The following is a 16,888-nucleotide window of genomic DNA, read 5'->3' on the forward strand; positions in this document are numbered from 1 at the left end:
TATTCTTTAGCCTCCGTGTGTTTGTATTTCTTACAGATATTTTCCAGTAATGGATATCTAGTCTCATAGCGTTGTGGTGGGAAAAGATACTTGATACGATTTCAATTTTCTTAAATTTACCAAGGCTTGATTTGTGACCCAAGATATGATCTATCCTGGAGAATGTTTCATGAGCACTTGAGAAGAAAGTGTGTTCTGTTGTTTTTGGATGAAATGTCCTATAAATATCAATTAAATCCATCTTGTTTAATGTGTCATTTAAAGCTTGTGTTTCCTTATTTATTTTCATTTTGGATGATCTGTCCGTTGGTGAAAGTGGGGTGTTGACATCCCCTACTATGATTGTGTTACTGTCGATTTCCCCTTTTATGGCTGTTAGTATTTGCCTTATGTATTGAGGTGCTCCTATGTTGGGTACATAAATATTTATAATTGTTATATCTTCTTCTTGGATCGATCCCTTGATCATTATGTAGTGTCCTTTTTTGTCTCTTGTAATAGTCTTTATTTTAAAGTCTATTTTGTCTGATATGAGAATTGCTCCTCCAGCTTTCTTTTGATTTCCTTTTGAATGGAATATCTTTTTCCATCCCCTCACTTTCAGTCTGTATGTGTCCCTAGGTCTGAAGTGGGTCTCTTGTAGACAGCATATATACGGGTCTTGTTTTTGTATCCATTCAGCTGGTCTATGTCTTTTGGTTGGAGCATTTAATCCATTTACATTTAACATAGTTATTGATATGTATGTTCCTATTACCATTTTCTAAATTTTTTTGGGTTGTTATTGTAGGTCTTTTCCTTCTCTTGTGTTTCCTGCCTAGAGATGTTCTTTTAGCACTTGTTGTAAAGCTGGTTTGGTGGTGCTCAATTCTCTCAGCTTTTGCTTGTCTGTAAAGGTTTTAATTTCTCCATCAAATTTGAATAAGATCCTTGCTGGGTAGAGTAATCTTGGTTGTAGGTTTTTCCCTTTCATCATCTTATATATGTCTTGCCACTGCCTTCTGGCTTGCAGAGTTTCTGGTGAAAGATCAGTTGTTAACCTTATGGGGATTCCCTTGTATGTTATTTTCCCCTTGTTTCTTTCAATAGTTTTTCTTTGTATTTAATTTTTGATAGTTTGAGTAATATTTGTCTTGGCGTGTTTCTCCTTGGATTTATCCTGTATGGGAATCTCTGTGCTTCCCGTACTTGATTCATTATTTCCTTTCCCAATATAGGGAAGTTTTCAACTATAATCTCTTTTTTTTTTTTTTTTTGATTTTTAACTTTTTATTTTGAAATAATTTTAGATTTACAGAAAATTTGCCAACACAGTACAGAGAATTCCTATACACCATTCACCGAACTTCAACTATAATCTCTTTAAATTTTTTCTCAGTCCCTTTCTTTTTCTCTTCTTCTTCTGGGACCCCTGTAATTCAAATGTTCGTCCATTTAATGTTGTCCCAGAGGTCTCTGAGACTGTCCTCAAATATTTTCATTCTTTTTTCTTTATTTTGCTCTGCAGTGGTATTTCCACTATTTTATCTTCCAGGTCACTTATCCATTCTTCTGCCTCTGTTATTCTGCTATTGATTCTTTCTAGAGAATTTTTAATTTCATGTATTGTGTTGTTCATCACTGTTTGTTTGCTCTTTAGTGCTTCTAGGTCCTTGTTAAACATTTCTTATATTTTCTCCATTGTATTTCCAAGATTTTGGATCATGTTTAGTATCGTTACTCTGAATTCTTTTTCTGGTACACTGCCTATTTCCTCTTCATTTGTTTGGTCTGGTGTGTTTTTACCTGTCTCCTTCAACTGCTGTTTGTTTCTCTGTCTTCTCATTTTGCTTAACTTACTGTGTTTGGGGTCTCCTTTTCGAAGGCTGCAGGTTCGTAGTTCCCGTTGTTTTTGGTTTCTGCCCTCATTGGCTAAGGTTGGTTCAGTGGGTTGTGTAGGCTTCCTGGTGGTGGGGACTGGTGCCTGTGTTCTGGTGGATGAGGCTGGATCTTGTCTTTCTGGTGGGCAGGACCACATCCAGTGGTATGTTTTGGGGTGTCTGTGACCTTATTATGATTTTAGGCAGCCTCTCTCCTAATGGGTGGGGTTGTGTTCCTATCTTGCTCGTTGTTTGGCGTAGGGTGTCCAGCACTGTAGCTTGGTGGTCATTGAGTGGAGCTGGGTCATACTGTTGAGATGGAGATTTCTGGGAGAGCTTTCGCCATTTGATATTACGTGGAGCAAGGAAGTCTCTGGTGGTCCAGTGTCCTGAACTCAGCACTCCCACCTGGGAGGCACAGTAGTGACACCCAGCCCGAGCACCAAGACCCTGTCAGCCACACGGCCCAGAAGAAATGGGAGAAACAAAAGTAAGAAAGAAAATAAATAAATAAAATAAAATAAAGTTATTAAAATAAATTATTAAAAATAAAAAAGTAAAAAGTAATTAAAAAAAAAAGAAAGAAGAGAACAACCAAGCCAAAACACAAATCCACCAGTGATAACAAGCACTAAAAACTATACTAAAAGAAAAAAAAAAGCAGGCAGACAGAACCCTAGGACAAATGGGAAAAGCAAAACTACCCACACAAAATCACACAAAGAAGCATACACATACACAATCACAAAAAGAGAAAAAGGAAAAAAAAAGTATATATATATCTTTTGGGAAGTCTGAGGTCTTCTGCCAGCATTCAGTAGGTGTTCTGTAGGAGTTGTTCCACATGTAGATGTAGTTTTGATGTATTTGTGTGGAGGAAGTTGATCTCCATGTCTTACTCCTCCACCATCTTGAAGGTCTCTCTCCAATAATTTAATTTTAAGAAATAGTGCTTTTTGCTAAACACTTTGTCCTCTGTCTTGATCAAATCTTGCTATCTTGCTGAAGCCATAAATCATACATCATGTAGAAATAAAACAAGTAATAGAAGATCTTTTGGTTACCTAAAATATTTATGCTCACTGAACAGCTAATGAAAGAAGGAATGTAACTGTACAACTACAAAATTTGCTGTTAGGACTGAACATATACATAGAAGTTAACATAATTTTCACTTACCTAGTACAAGCATTTGATATGCATGTCACAGTTTATTTTGCAGGATCCTAGTGCTTCATCTATTACTGAGCAGGACATAATTTATATGTAGAGCAGGGAGGCTTTTTTTCCAAGTAATTTTTTTTCTCTTTTTATGTGAATTGCTATGAAAATTATCTTAACTGTATCATAAAATTTCACAGAGACATACTTTTACATAAACGCACAGTTATAATTGTAATAGACAGTATTTTTGATGTTTGACTTCTGAAAACTTTCAATCACCCCTCCCCTTTTTCCTCTGCCAGACATCTGTGCAATCTGATAAAAAAGCCCAGTGCCTTCCTTCTCTTGGTGCTGGTGAGAAATTCAAACAAGGCTAGTTCCTGGTGGGTACCCCATCCTAGCTCCACCCAGTAACCACTGCAAACACACAAACCACCATCTTCCTTTGCTCTTGTTTCCCTCCTGTTGAAACCTAAGCCCTCCCTGGGGAATCATTTTGTTGATTGTTACATGAATAATAAACTATATCGTATGCATGGGTGCCTATGTGTCATTTGTCCAGACATCTGTAAATTTCTGCAGAGGGTGGGGAGGGGGGAAGAAGTGCTGCTTAGCCTCCAGCAGGGGATGCTAGGTGCCAAAATAAAGTTGTGATCATATACATCTCTTTTCTTAGTACATTTATTTTGTGTGGTTTTGCACTTCTCTCCCACTCTCCCTGTTCCCATATCAGCAGCCCCCTCATAAGGTACTCACCATCTTCACTTCAAACATCATGGATTAGTTTTGGTAATTTAAAAATTATATATACATAGAATAATACAGTATGTATTCTTGCTGGTGTTATTCAACATGTTGTTTGTGCGCTTTATTAATAGTAATGCTTTTAGAATAGTTAGTTGACTATTCTAAAATGACTGTCCCACAATTTATCCAGTGTTTGTCTGTTATGAATAGTGCTTCTATCAACATTCTTGTCCACACATCTTTTGGTGCACATTTCTGTAGGATATTTACCTAGGAGTGGAATCACTGGATCATTGGATATGTCTATGGGTTGTAATAGATATGGACAAATAGTTCTTCAAAAATGTTATACCAATTTATAGCTACTGTGAGGTGTTTCTGTTATTTATTATTTATACTGGTAGCCAGAATCAACCTTTCTCATACATTTTAAGGCCATGAATGAATATTTTATATAATTCCAGTATCTTGAATTACTTTAGTGTTAAGATTCAAAGTTTATATTTCCTTGTTATACAGATAAAAGGTATTAACTGATGGAAAGGTCTTTGAGGTGCTGTGCCAGTTTCTCAGATGCACTGTAATTATTTCTGTGTAGCATAGTTTTTATAGAAAAGTTTTGATCTCGCCTTTAGTCTACAAATTGGAGTAGTTCCCAGTGAAAGGTTGAGAAACGACTGATGGTTCAACTAATCCTCATATCTCTCAGAAAATGAATTTTGTGTGTTATGTTGACCCTTTAGCCAGACTTCTTCGTTTACATGTCTTGAAATGCATTTATATTAGAAAAGGTTGTTTTAGAAAAAAAGTAGGGACATTCTCTTTTTCTTCTGCTGTCAGTATCCAATTTAGTCCAGGCACATTATTTTCACCTCCTGTTTGGGAACTTAATTAGTTATGATGATCTCTTATATAAAAAGTTTTGAGACAAAATGTACAACTCTTCAAATTAAATGCCAATTGCTATATTAGGCTGTTTATTCTTCTTGTGAAGCATTATATGCTGACCATAAAGTGATGATGTTGGTAATAAGCACAACCTCAATTACCACTTGAATGCATCAGTTTAATCTAATCTATTACAAACTAAGCAAAATGATGATTTAATGATGACTCAACGATTCCATAGATGATTCAATGATCATTCAATTAAATGTGTTGAGAACATTGGCAAGGCAGCTGTAAGGGAAGTATTTAATTTTTTTTTCTCTGCTCACACCCTATTTCAAAATCAATTCGAGATGGATTAAGTAGTCAAATGTTTAAGAAAAAAGGAAGAAGAAAGAAAAAGCAAAAATACTCTGAAAAATGAAATTTTACCTTATTTTGAGGTAGGATGCTATTGCCTAGATAATTTTCTTTATGATTTCTTCCACTGCACTCATGTATATATGTTTACATGTGTGACTGTTCACTGTATTAGTCAGGGATCTCCAGATAAACAGAAGCAATAGGGTGTGTGTGTATTTTTACATACATGTATATATATATAATATACTGAATATATAATATATATAAAATGATGAGTAGACACATAAGATGATATGGAAGCTGTGAAATCCCATGATCTGCCGTCTGTAATCTGAAGACCCAGAAAAGCCAGTGGTGTACTTCAGCTCAAGTCCAAAGTCCTGAGAACCAGGGGAGCCCTATGGCATAAATCCCAGACCAAGGGCAAGAAAAGAAGAGATACGTTCTAGCTCATGCAGTGAGGCATGAAAAAAGGCCAAATTCCTCCTTCCTCTGTCTTTTTTTCCAGGCCTTCAACAGATTAGATGATACCCACCCACACAGCGTAGGGCAATCTACTTTACTGAGTGCACCAATTCAAATGCTGATCTCATCCATAAACACCCTCACAGACACCTAGAAATAATGTTTAATCTGGGCACCACTTGGCCAGTCAAGTTAACTCATAAAATTAATAATCACATTTACCCAATGGAAAATTCATGAAATTGAAAAGTCAAAAATATCCGATTGTAATTTTGATACAAATATGGCATAAAATTAAGGAGGTTTACAGCCTGCCTTAATATATAGATGATACATATAAAATTTTCTTATTCAAAATATCTTAAAGCTAATATGTAGAACTTAAGAAAAGAAAAAAGCACAAAAGAGAAAACATAAATGCAAAGGAATTTATGAAAACATATTTAACTGATCTCGAATGGCCTCAGCCTGCAGTGGCTTGAAGTAGGAATTCGGTTCCTGGCCAGAGATTGAAGTCAGCCCACAGCAGTGAGAGTGCTGAATCCTAGCCACTAGACCAGTGGCCAGTGACAAGGCCCTGGCCCATCAGCTGGGTAGAAATGAATTTCCACAGAGAGGCAGAAAGCAGTGAAACAAGTAATAGTGTTTATTAGGAGGGAAAAGGGTACGAATGGATAGACATATGGGTGGGCTCAGAGGGAGAGTCGCGCCCTCATTGTAGTTTGAATCACTTTTATGGGGCATTTCTTCTGGGTTTCCTTTGGCCAGTCATCTTGCTTTACCTGGTTCTGAGTTTGTATTTGGTGTATCTCAGGGTCCTCCGGTGTGTGCCCGCATCTCTCAGCCAAGCTGGATTCTAGCAAAGAGGCCTATGGGTAGGTTGACTTCACCTACTATGTGGTGGCGTCCCATCCCTTTTTGACATTCAAGGAGCCTTTCTGCACATGTGTAGTCAGGAAGGTCTCCTTGACCTTGAGAATGAGAAATATGTGATCTATTATTTGGGCAGGGCTTAGCTTCTCTTCCCTCCTGCTATTTTGGAGTATCTGTCCACAGGGGACGAACTCCAGCTGCTCGGCCTGGGGCCCATCTGTCTCCTGCCCCATAACCACTCTAAAAATCAATGAAATGTACTTTCAACCAGTGTTTTGCTGACTGTTTTGTTTATAAAAATGGAAAATATGAATGATGTGGTTTCAATCAATACCAGCAAGGGTATTGATTAAAACCATCAGCCCCCTCATGTTCTTCCCATGGAAATGTAAATTGGTCCAATCTTTCTGGAAAGCAATTTGCAAGATTACCAAGACACTTTAAAGTGTCTTTAGACTTTGTTTTCCTCTTTTGTACATTTTGTCTGAGGAAATGAGTTTATGATAAATCATAATTTATGTATAAAAATGTTCATAGCGGGCTTCCCTGGTGGCACAGTGGTTGAGAGTCCGCCTGCCGATGCAGGGGGCACGGGTTCGTGCCCCGGTCCGGGAAGATCCCACACGCTGCGGAGTGGCTGGGCCCGTGAGCCATGGCCGCTGAGCCTGCACGTCCGGAGCCTGTGCTCCACAACGGGAGAGGCCACAGCAGTGAGAGGCCCACGTACCGCAAAAAAAAAAAAAAAAATGTTCATAGCAGTGTGATTTGTAACACCCCTAAACTTGATAAACTGCTAATTGAGAAAATAGCTTAGTGCATTACTGTATGTTCACATGATAGGATATTGTGAAGCTACTGAATGTGATTTACTCAAATAAAATTTGCAAGAGGGTAATGAATTAAGAGAGAAAAAAACAGGATAAGTTTATGACAGCATCTGCTAAGTGTTAACCAAAACCCACTGTATCCTCTTTTCTGGTAACACAGCTAGAATATATTTGTAGTTAGGTAGGTTCAGGTAACTAAGCTCTAATGGAATATTTGTAAAAATTATTTTCTTATCCCAAAAGACCCCCCAAGAAAGATGATCTGTGCTTTTCCCCCTTCCACTGAGTAGACAGAGGTGACCATGGTGACTTTAGAATGGACTAGTTGATGATGGAGAAATTTGCCCCTGAATGAACACTCTTCCTACACCCAAAACACATACATGCAGTCACTCAGGACTCTGAGCAAAAAAATATATTTTACAGCTGTTGTTACAGACTTATGTTTTGCTGTTTTAGGTAGCACAGGTTTTTCTAAAACTTACCAAGGGTACAGATGGGATGATAACATTAAGAGCAATAACAATTCTCCTGCATTCTTTCCATATTTGCTTATGGAAAGGAGAATGCTGCTCATGTATTTTTTGAAGTCCCCTGGAGTAGTCTTCGCCTGTGTCCTGTACGGAAGCTGTTGCTTCAGCTATAGTGGCATCGTCCATTTAGGCCCTTTTTGGAGCTCTGACCATCTTCAAAGTGCATTGCCATGGCTACCAGGTACCCTCATCTCTCTTAGAGCATCTTTGAGGTCCAAGAGAGTGAGGAAAACTGAAATGATATTCAGGTACAATTTTTTTTTTTTTTTTTTTTTTCTTTTTGCGGTATGCGGGCCTCTCACTGTTGTGGCCTCTCCCGTTGCGGAGCACAGGCTCCGGACGCGCAGGCCCAGCGGCCATGGCTCACGGGCCCAGCCGCTCCGCGGCATATGGGATCCTCCCAGACCGGGGCACGAACCCGTATCCCCTGCATCGGCAGGCGGACTCTCAACCACTGCGCCACCAGGGAGGCCCCAGGTACAATTTTTTTATTTTATTCTTTCAGCCTCAGCACTGCAAATAAACCAAAACATTGTTTACTGTTTCAAAGATGGTATCTTCTTTGGTACACTGAGATGTTTCTTTATTAAGGATTTAATTTTGCCAGACAATTATTTTAATCAAATTAGCTGCTCAGTTAATATAGCGTGGTGATTTTATTGAAACATATCCAAGATTTCATTATTTCTACTTGGAATTAAAATGATTATTTAAAAAAATTGCCATACTAAAAGTCTTTTTAATGAAGTGGAGTGAGAAAATTTTATTGTGCCCATTTTATTCTTCACATAATTAACATCTATGTTTTATTACGTTTTATCACATTTGATCTTTAAAATCAACTTTGGCTACATTGCAATATGAATTTCATACTATTCCTAATGATAATCTGTATAATACTTTTTAGAATTTATCATTTTTATTATAACCTGAATAATCATATTCTTAAGCAGTACAATTATTCTTAGAGTACACATTTTATAGAGAACTGAGGTCAAATAATTTTGCTCAACCAAGCCTATGTAATTTTGGTAAAGTCAAGCTATGATCTGTATTAAGCTGGCTCCCAAGAGGAAGCAGTTAGCATGCTTGGAATAGGGTAATTCACAGAGAGGTTAATGACTAAAGAGGTTTTTTACAATGACATGGGCATAGATAGTGCAGACACTGGAGCTGTTACTTCCTCTGGACCTGGAGGGGTAAGAAGAGGGTTCCAGTTACTGGATCCTGGAAGCAGAGATTCCTGAGGAGTGAGCTGCCTTGAGAGAATCAGTAGCCTTCAGAGAAGGGAACCTGTCTGCTCTCAGAGGGAAGGTGATGGGAAATAAATACACGAACCTCACCTTCTCCCTCCATCTGATCTCCTGCCAAGTTCGTCTTTGACCAAACCCAACCAAAAGCCAAGGGAAACTTTCATATGGTTCATATAATTCAGCCTCCTGAGGTGGGAGGGGCAGGGCATCTGCTACCAGACCTCAGGCTCCCATCTGACCAGCAGCTGCTCCTTCTGCCTTCACAGCAGAGAAGATCTTGTCCTGTTGACTATCAGGGCTTAAGTGATGATTCAGAAAGTCTCTATTTCGGTCCTTTCCTCCTCAGGTCTTATTGCATAGCCATTGGTAGAAGAGGAGATGAAGACTAAATTACTGGCTCCTGAGGATTCTACTGAATCCAGTGTTATAAGTAATACTAAGTAACCAGAGATTGAAAAGAACTTTGTACTGGGTATTTGTTATTTTTTGGCAGCTCAGCTTCTAAATATCTATACACACGATCTAAGTCAAATATATGCTTCCACCAGACTTCACATCTGGAGAAGGATACACGCACACACACACACACAGTCATAGGAGAAATTACTTGAAGCCACAGCAGTGGAGTCAAGAGTCCTACCGCAGTTGCCGTGGCTATGAAATGATGTGCACTGCCAGTGGATGACCAGTGGGGACAGCACAGTAGCTGTACCTTAACCAGACAGTTGCAATGACATGACCTTGACTTTTCCTCTCTGCTACCCAGAAGACTCCCTTAATTTCTGTTACTTCTTTGCTGATTCCGTGTGATATCTGGTATCCTGTTCATAAATTCATTTTCTACTTAAATTAGCAAGATTGTCTTTCTGTTATTTTCAACAAAAACTCCAGTGGGAAAAAATCCTCTCAATGCAAGCATTATTCTTCAAACTGCAGGTCGAAACCAGTCATGAAATAATAGGTAGCCAGCAACAGTTAAAAAAAGAATTTGAGTGTAATAGATGAGAAAATATAATGCATCACTTCTATTAAATTTAAGTATTTTTTCATTAGAACTTTGGGGGTTTTGTGTGTGTTTGTTACTGTCTGTATATATGTTCTGAACTCAATGTAAAATCAATTTTTTTAACATGGGAAACTGTCAAAGAAGTTTGAAAATCATTATTCTAGAGTATATTACAAGATTCTGGTTGTCCTTTTTTTTTTTCAGCCATGATAGGTGAAGGAATTCATGGCCTCACTACACTATAAACAGAATACTAATAATTTTTTTTTTTTGCGGTACGCAGGCCTCTCACTGTTGTGGCCTCTCCTGTTGCAGAGCACAGGCTCCAGACACGCAGGCTCAGCGGCCATGGCTCACGGGCCCAGCCGCTCCACGGCATGTGGGATCTTCCCGGACCGCGGCACGAACCCGTGTCCCCTGTATCGGCAGGCGGACTCTCAACCACTGCGCCACCAGGGAAGCCCCAGAGCATTAATAATTTTTGAATGGGTTCCAGAAGCTTAACATTAAGAACAAAAATGAGTGTTCACCACGAGCCAAACTGAAGTCTTAGATTGTGTGCTTTAAAAAAAAATTGTATCCTACGCTTTTATGTGGCATGGTAAGTTTGTCTCCAGCATCAAAAGCTTTGAAAGTAGACAGAGAGAAAAATATAAGAGAGTGTGTGAAGGAGGAAATCAACAACTGATTTTTGTACTGTATTGTTCAGTTTACAAGTTGCTTTCAATTCCACTGTATCATTTGATTTTCAAAACAAACCTGTAAATAAGTAATGTTATCTGATCTTTATGAGAAAACTAGGACTCAGAAGTTATACCTTGCCCAAACTTATGTATAACACATAGAGAGATCAGAAGTGGCTTAGCTGGACTTCAAATCAAGGTCAGTTGACTATCCAACAAATAATATTATCTTTAGATTTCAAGATTTATTCTTTCCTTTATTCTCTTCCATAATTAGAGAGCCAAGTGGGCCAATTCATTCTTTTTTATGATCTCTTCTCTGAGATAGTCTGTAGTAACTCAGAAGATGATTAATTTGATTTAAACATTTCAATATTAGCCCTTTGCAACTGTGTCTCTAAGGAGTTCATGCCAAAATGTAGATATATCTGGATTGCCAGATGATTTAAGCTATATGGGATTTATTTATGGTAAGACTTGTGGAATTTCCTAGAAAATAATGTATTCAAAGAGCATGGAAAATATACGTACACAAACTGGGTCCAAAGAAGATGAATCCATGTTGGAGGGAAATGTGTCTTCTGATTATACGGCCGCATGTGTCACTGAAGATTTCCTTTGTTCCAGCTTGTTTAGATCCATGTCCTAATCCCACGGTTAAGGGGTTGCATCGATGAGTGCATTAAAGCTAATGTCATGTAACAGTTTTGCTTTCCAGCCTATGATATAGACAATACATAGACCCTGTGTAGGAGTGTGTAGCCCTGTCCTTGATGTGGGGTAATTGCTGGAACACACTGGGTACAATAGTTCACGCTGGTACATATGCGATGAAAACAAAGTGGGAGAGAATATCAACCTGTGTTGAAAGGAATCAACAAGAACAGGGAGGGCTTCCCTGGTGGCGCAGTGGTTGAGAGTCCGCCTGCTGATGCAGGGGACACGGGTTCGTGCCCCTGTCCGAGAAGATCCCGCATGCCGCGGAGCGGCTGGGCCGGTGAGCCATGGCTGCTGAGCCTGTGCGTCCGGAGCCTGTGCTCCACAACGGGAGAGGCCACAACAGTGAGAGGCCCGCGTACCACAAAAAACAAACAAACAAACAAAAAAAGCCAAACAAGAACAGGGAGGCTGCTCAGATGAAGAGCACCACGGTGAACTAGGAGACCTACTGCAGTAGCTGGAGTGCAGGGTGAAAAATGTGGGTGCCGCAGGGTGCGGAGAGCACAAACTCATAGGAAGCTTAGCTACTCAGGACCCTTGATTCATGATACACTTACTTATTCAACAGACACTTACGACCACAGTGCAGTATTAGTTACCAGGGATATAATGATAAACTAGACAGACAAGGCTCCCGCCTCCTCACCACCAACCCCATGCAGATTAGAATCTATCCAAGAAAACAGAAAAGTGAGGAAATAATACCACCACCTGGGTTGTTTGTATATAATTGGGGTTGAGTGACTGGACTTGCTGTAATCAAATGTTGGGCAGAGCCAGAAGAGAATGGTTTATTACTGATAATGTAGTCCTGGTGTATGCTTCAGATTAGTGTGACCTGAGGACAGTTGATCACAGCTCTATGGCAGCTCTTACTTCATTCTGTATTTACTATGGTGATTTCTATGTAGGTGTCTTTTCCCCACTAGTTTCAAATGTAATTAAAGATAGGAAGAATATAATCTTTGTGTTTCCCGCAGCAAGAGGCCTAGAATAACTTAGTGCAATGGAGTTTTGTTTAATTAAATAATGAGACACCAGGTTTTTTGGTTTCAAGAGTATGTGCATTTGAAATGGACTTTAAAGTTGTATCTTGATGATTTATACACCTGGTAAAAGAAGATTATTGCAGAGATGAAAAACGAGGCACTTCTTTCCAGGCTAGGATTCCTGGAAGACATGAGATGCAGTGCTTATGCCTTTCCTTAAGAGAAGCAATTTTGCCATTGTTGTGATTAACAGGAACAAGTTTTTTGTTTGTTTGTTTTTGTTTTTGTTTTTGCGGTATGCGGGCCTCTCACTGCTGTGGCCTCTCCCTTTGCGGAGCACAGGCTCCGACACGCAGGCTCAGTGGCCATGGCTCACGGGCCTAGCCGCTCCGTGGCATGTGGGATCCTCCTGGACCAGGGCACAAACCCGTGTCCCCTGCATCAGCAGGCAGACTCTCAACCACTGCGCCCCCAGGGAAGCCCTGATTTTTGTGTTTGTTTTTGTTTTTTAAATCAAATTCCAGTATATTTGAAACCATTAAAGTATACTGTCATTTATCAGTGTGTACCAAAAATTTTTATTAAACTAAACCATCTTATTTAAAACAAATCATTTTTCTTGCCAATAAGAGTATATTCAAAGGTATAGTCTTTTATTTTTTTTTTAACATCTTTATTGGAGTGTAATTGCTTTATAATGTTGTGTTAGTTTCTGCTTTATAACAAAGTGATTCAGTTATACATATACATATGTTCCCATATCTCTTCCCTCTTGCGTCTCCCTCCCTCCCACCCTCCCTACCCCACCCCTCTAGGTGGTCACAAAGCACCGAGCTGATCTCCCTGTGCTATGTGGCTGCTTCCCACTAGCTATCTATTTTACGTTTGGTAGTGTATATATGTCCATGCCACTCTCTCACTTTGTCACAGCTTACCCTTCCCCCTCCCCATATCCTCAAGTCCATTCTCTAGTAGGTCTGTGTCTTTATTCCTGTCTTACCCCTAGGTTCTTCATGACCTTTTTGTTTTGTTTTGTTTTTTCTTAGATTCCATATATATGTGTTAGCATATGGTATTTGTTTTTCTCTTTCTGACTTACTTCACTCTGTATGACAGACTCTAGGTCCATCCACCTCACTACAAATATCTCAATTTCATTTTTTTATGGCTGAGTAATATTCCATTGTATATATGTGACACATCTCCTTTATCTATTCATCCGATGATGGACACTTAGGTTTCTTCCATGTCCTGGCTATTGTAAATAGAGGTGCAATGAACATTTTGGTACATGACTCTTTTTGAATTATGGTTTTCTCAGGGTATATGCCCAGTAGTGGGATTGCTGGGTCATATGGTAGTTCTATTTGTAGTTTTTTAAGGAACCTCCATATTGTTCTCCATAGTGGCTGTACCAATTCACATTCCCACCAACAGTGCAAGAGTGTTCCCTTTTCTTCACACCTGTCCAGCATTTATTGTTTCTAGATTTTTTGATGATGGCCATTCTGACTGGTGTGAGATGATATCTCATTGCAGTTTTGATTTGCATTTCTCTAGTGATTAATGATGTTGACCATTCTTTCATGTGTTTGTTGGCAATCTGTATATCTTTGGAGAAATGTCTATTTAGGTCTTCTGCCCATTTTTGGATTGGGTTGTTTGTGTTTTTGTTATTGAGCTGCATGAGCTGCTTGTAAATCTTGGAAATTAATCCTTTGTCAGTTGCTTCATGTGCAAATATTTTCTCCCATTCTGAGGGTTATCTTTTGGTCTTGTTTATGGTTTCCTTTGCTGTGCAAAAGCTTTTAAGTTTCATTAGGTCCCATTTGTTTATTTTTGTTTTTATTTCCATTTCTCTAGGAGGTGGGTCAAAAAGGATCTTGCTGTGATTTATGTCATAGAGTGTTTAGACAGTTTTAATGATATCTTACTGGGCTTTGATTTTTAAGCCTAAGGAATTCAGTTCAATGTGTTATTGTTAATATAATGTTCTTAACCATTAGTGAATAAATTAACTTATTAAAAATTTATTTTTAAATTAGGTAAAAAATAATATGATTTTTAAAATGTAACTACTCTTTCTAACCTCTCCAGAAACACCTCATTTACTTGCCAGATAATGTTGAAATTTCTGAGTTAGGAACTTATGGGATTTTTTTGTTTTGTTTTTTTGTTTTATAAATTATTTATTTTTTGTTTATTTATTTTTGGCTGTGTTGGATCTTCTTTGCTGCATGTGGGCTTTCTCTAGTTGCGGCGAGCAGGGACAGCTCTTTGTTGCAGTGTGAAGGCTTCTCATTGCAGTGGCTTCTCTTGTTGCGGAGCACGGGCTCTAGGAGCACAGGTTTCAGTAGTTGCGGCATGTGAGCTCAGTGGTTGTGGCTTTCAGGCTCTAGAGCGCAGGCTCAGTAGTTGTGGCACATGGGCTTAGTTGCTCCACAGCGTGTGGGATCTTCCCAGACCAGGGCTCGAACCCATGTCACCTGCATTGGCAAGTGGGTTCTTAACCACTGCGCCACCAGGGAAGCCCAAACTTATGGTTTTGTGTGGATATTATTCTTGGTTCCATTTCAGTGATTCTGATGTATGAACTCACTAAATTCTATTGTACATCTCCTATGCACAAAGAATTTGGGGTTTTCTTGTCCATAATGAACTTATAGCCTAATGCATTTTATCCTCACGATTGGCAAGTGCCACGAGGAAAACAGAAATAAAATGCTGTAGGAGTTCAGAGGAGCTAACATTTATTTCAAGGAACATTTTAGAAAATAGGAGGCATTTGACCTGGATCTTATGAAAGCGTCAGATTAAAACTGGCAGACTGCAGGGAAGGATATGTTATTTTAGGAGAGAAGAACATTAAACATTCTCACTGAATCAACTGCTATTTCTCAAAGTATAATCAACATTCCAACCAACCTGGTTTGGGACATTAGCTGGTTCCCAAATGTACTTTTACCTTTACAGTTTCTGTGCTTCTGTTTATTTTTATTTCTTTAATTTATATTTTTCTATAGTATTCGCCACTTATTGTTGCTTTCATGATTCTCCCACCTACCTAGACTCTACATAATTTTTCTTTACTCTAGTAATACCTGTTTGTCTCTCCCATATGGCATTTTACTTCCAATATATATTCTTAGATTTGTTAATGTGACTAAGACTTAATCCAACTCTAGGTTATAAATACTGTGACTTTATCTCTGAATTATATTGGTACAGTATCTTGTATGTAGTACACGATTGATAAATAGAATTTTATCTTAAATTGTTTACTTAGGAAACTATCAGAATTTTAGAATGGTTGTCATCATCTCATAAACAATGCCTACTTTAACATGGGACCAAACAACTTGATATGATTGAAAAATACATAAAAAACTCCCTTGGGCACAATTATTCCCTACTAGCCTACTACAGTACATTAAAATGACCATGAGAATTTATTCCAAAATCTAAGCCTGATGCATTAAATATACTATGTACTCAACCTATAATTGATAGGTAACCTGTAATTGAGGTAATATAGCTGCAAAGGAGTCATGTTTTCTCAAGGGGGCTATATGACTCATAAACTGTAAGAACTGAAGAAATTCTAGAGCTAATGGTTTAGTCTGCAGAGTACATAAATAACTCTTGCAACTCAACAACAAAAAGACAAACAACTCAATTAAAAAATAGGCAGAGAAACTGAACAGAAATTTCTCCAAGTAAGTTATACAAATGACCAATAAACACATGAAAATATGCTCAACATCATTAGTGATTGGGGAAATGAAAATCAAAACCACAATGAGATACCACTTAATTCCTACTAGGATGGCTGTCATAATTATTTTCTAAACCCCAGAAAATAAGAAGTATTGGCGAGTATGTGGAGAAATTGGAAACTTCATACTTTGCTGGTGGGAGTATAAGATGTTACACCTGCTGCAGAAAACAGTTTGGCTGTTTCTGTAAAAGGGAAACAGAATTATCATATGACCCAGGAATTCCACTCATAGGTTTATACCTAAAAATATTATAAACACATGTCCAATCAAAAATCTGTATATTAATGTTCATAACAAAAAAAATTAGAAACAACCCAAGTGCCCACCAACTGACAAATGAACAAATGTGATATACCCATTCAATGGAATATTATACAGCCATAAAAAAGGAAGTACTGATACATGCTACAGTGTGGATGAACTTTGAAAACATTATGCTAAGTGAAAGAAGCTAGACACAAAAAGCCATATATTGCATGATCCTATTTTAATGAAATGTCCAGAATATGGAAATTCATAAACACTGAACGCAGATTAGTCATTGCCAGAGACTAAGGGGGGAAGGAAATGGGGAGTGACTGCTTAATGGGTATGGCATTTCTTTTTTGGCAAAATGAAAACATTCTTAAATTAGAAAGTGATGATGTTTGTACAGCATTTTGAGTGTACTACATGCCACTAAGTCACAAACTTTAAAATGGTTAGAATGGTGAGTTTTATTTTATTTCAATAAAGAAAA

Source organism: Mesoplodon mirus (genome assembly GCF_964341445.2).
Source record: "Mesoplodon mirus genome assembly, chromosome: 13".
Taxonomy (NCBI): Eukaryota; Metazoa; Chordata; class Mammalia; order Artiodactyla; family Ziphiidae; genus Mesoplodon; species Mesoplodon mirus.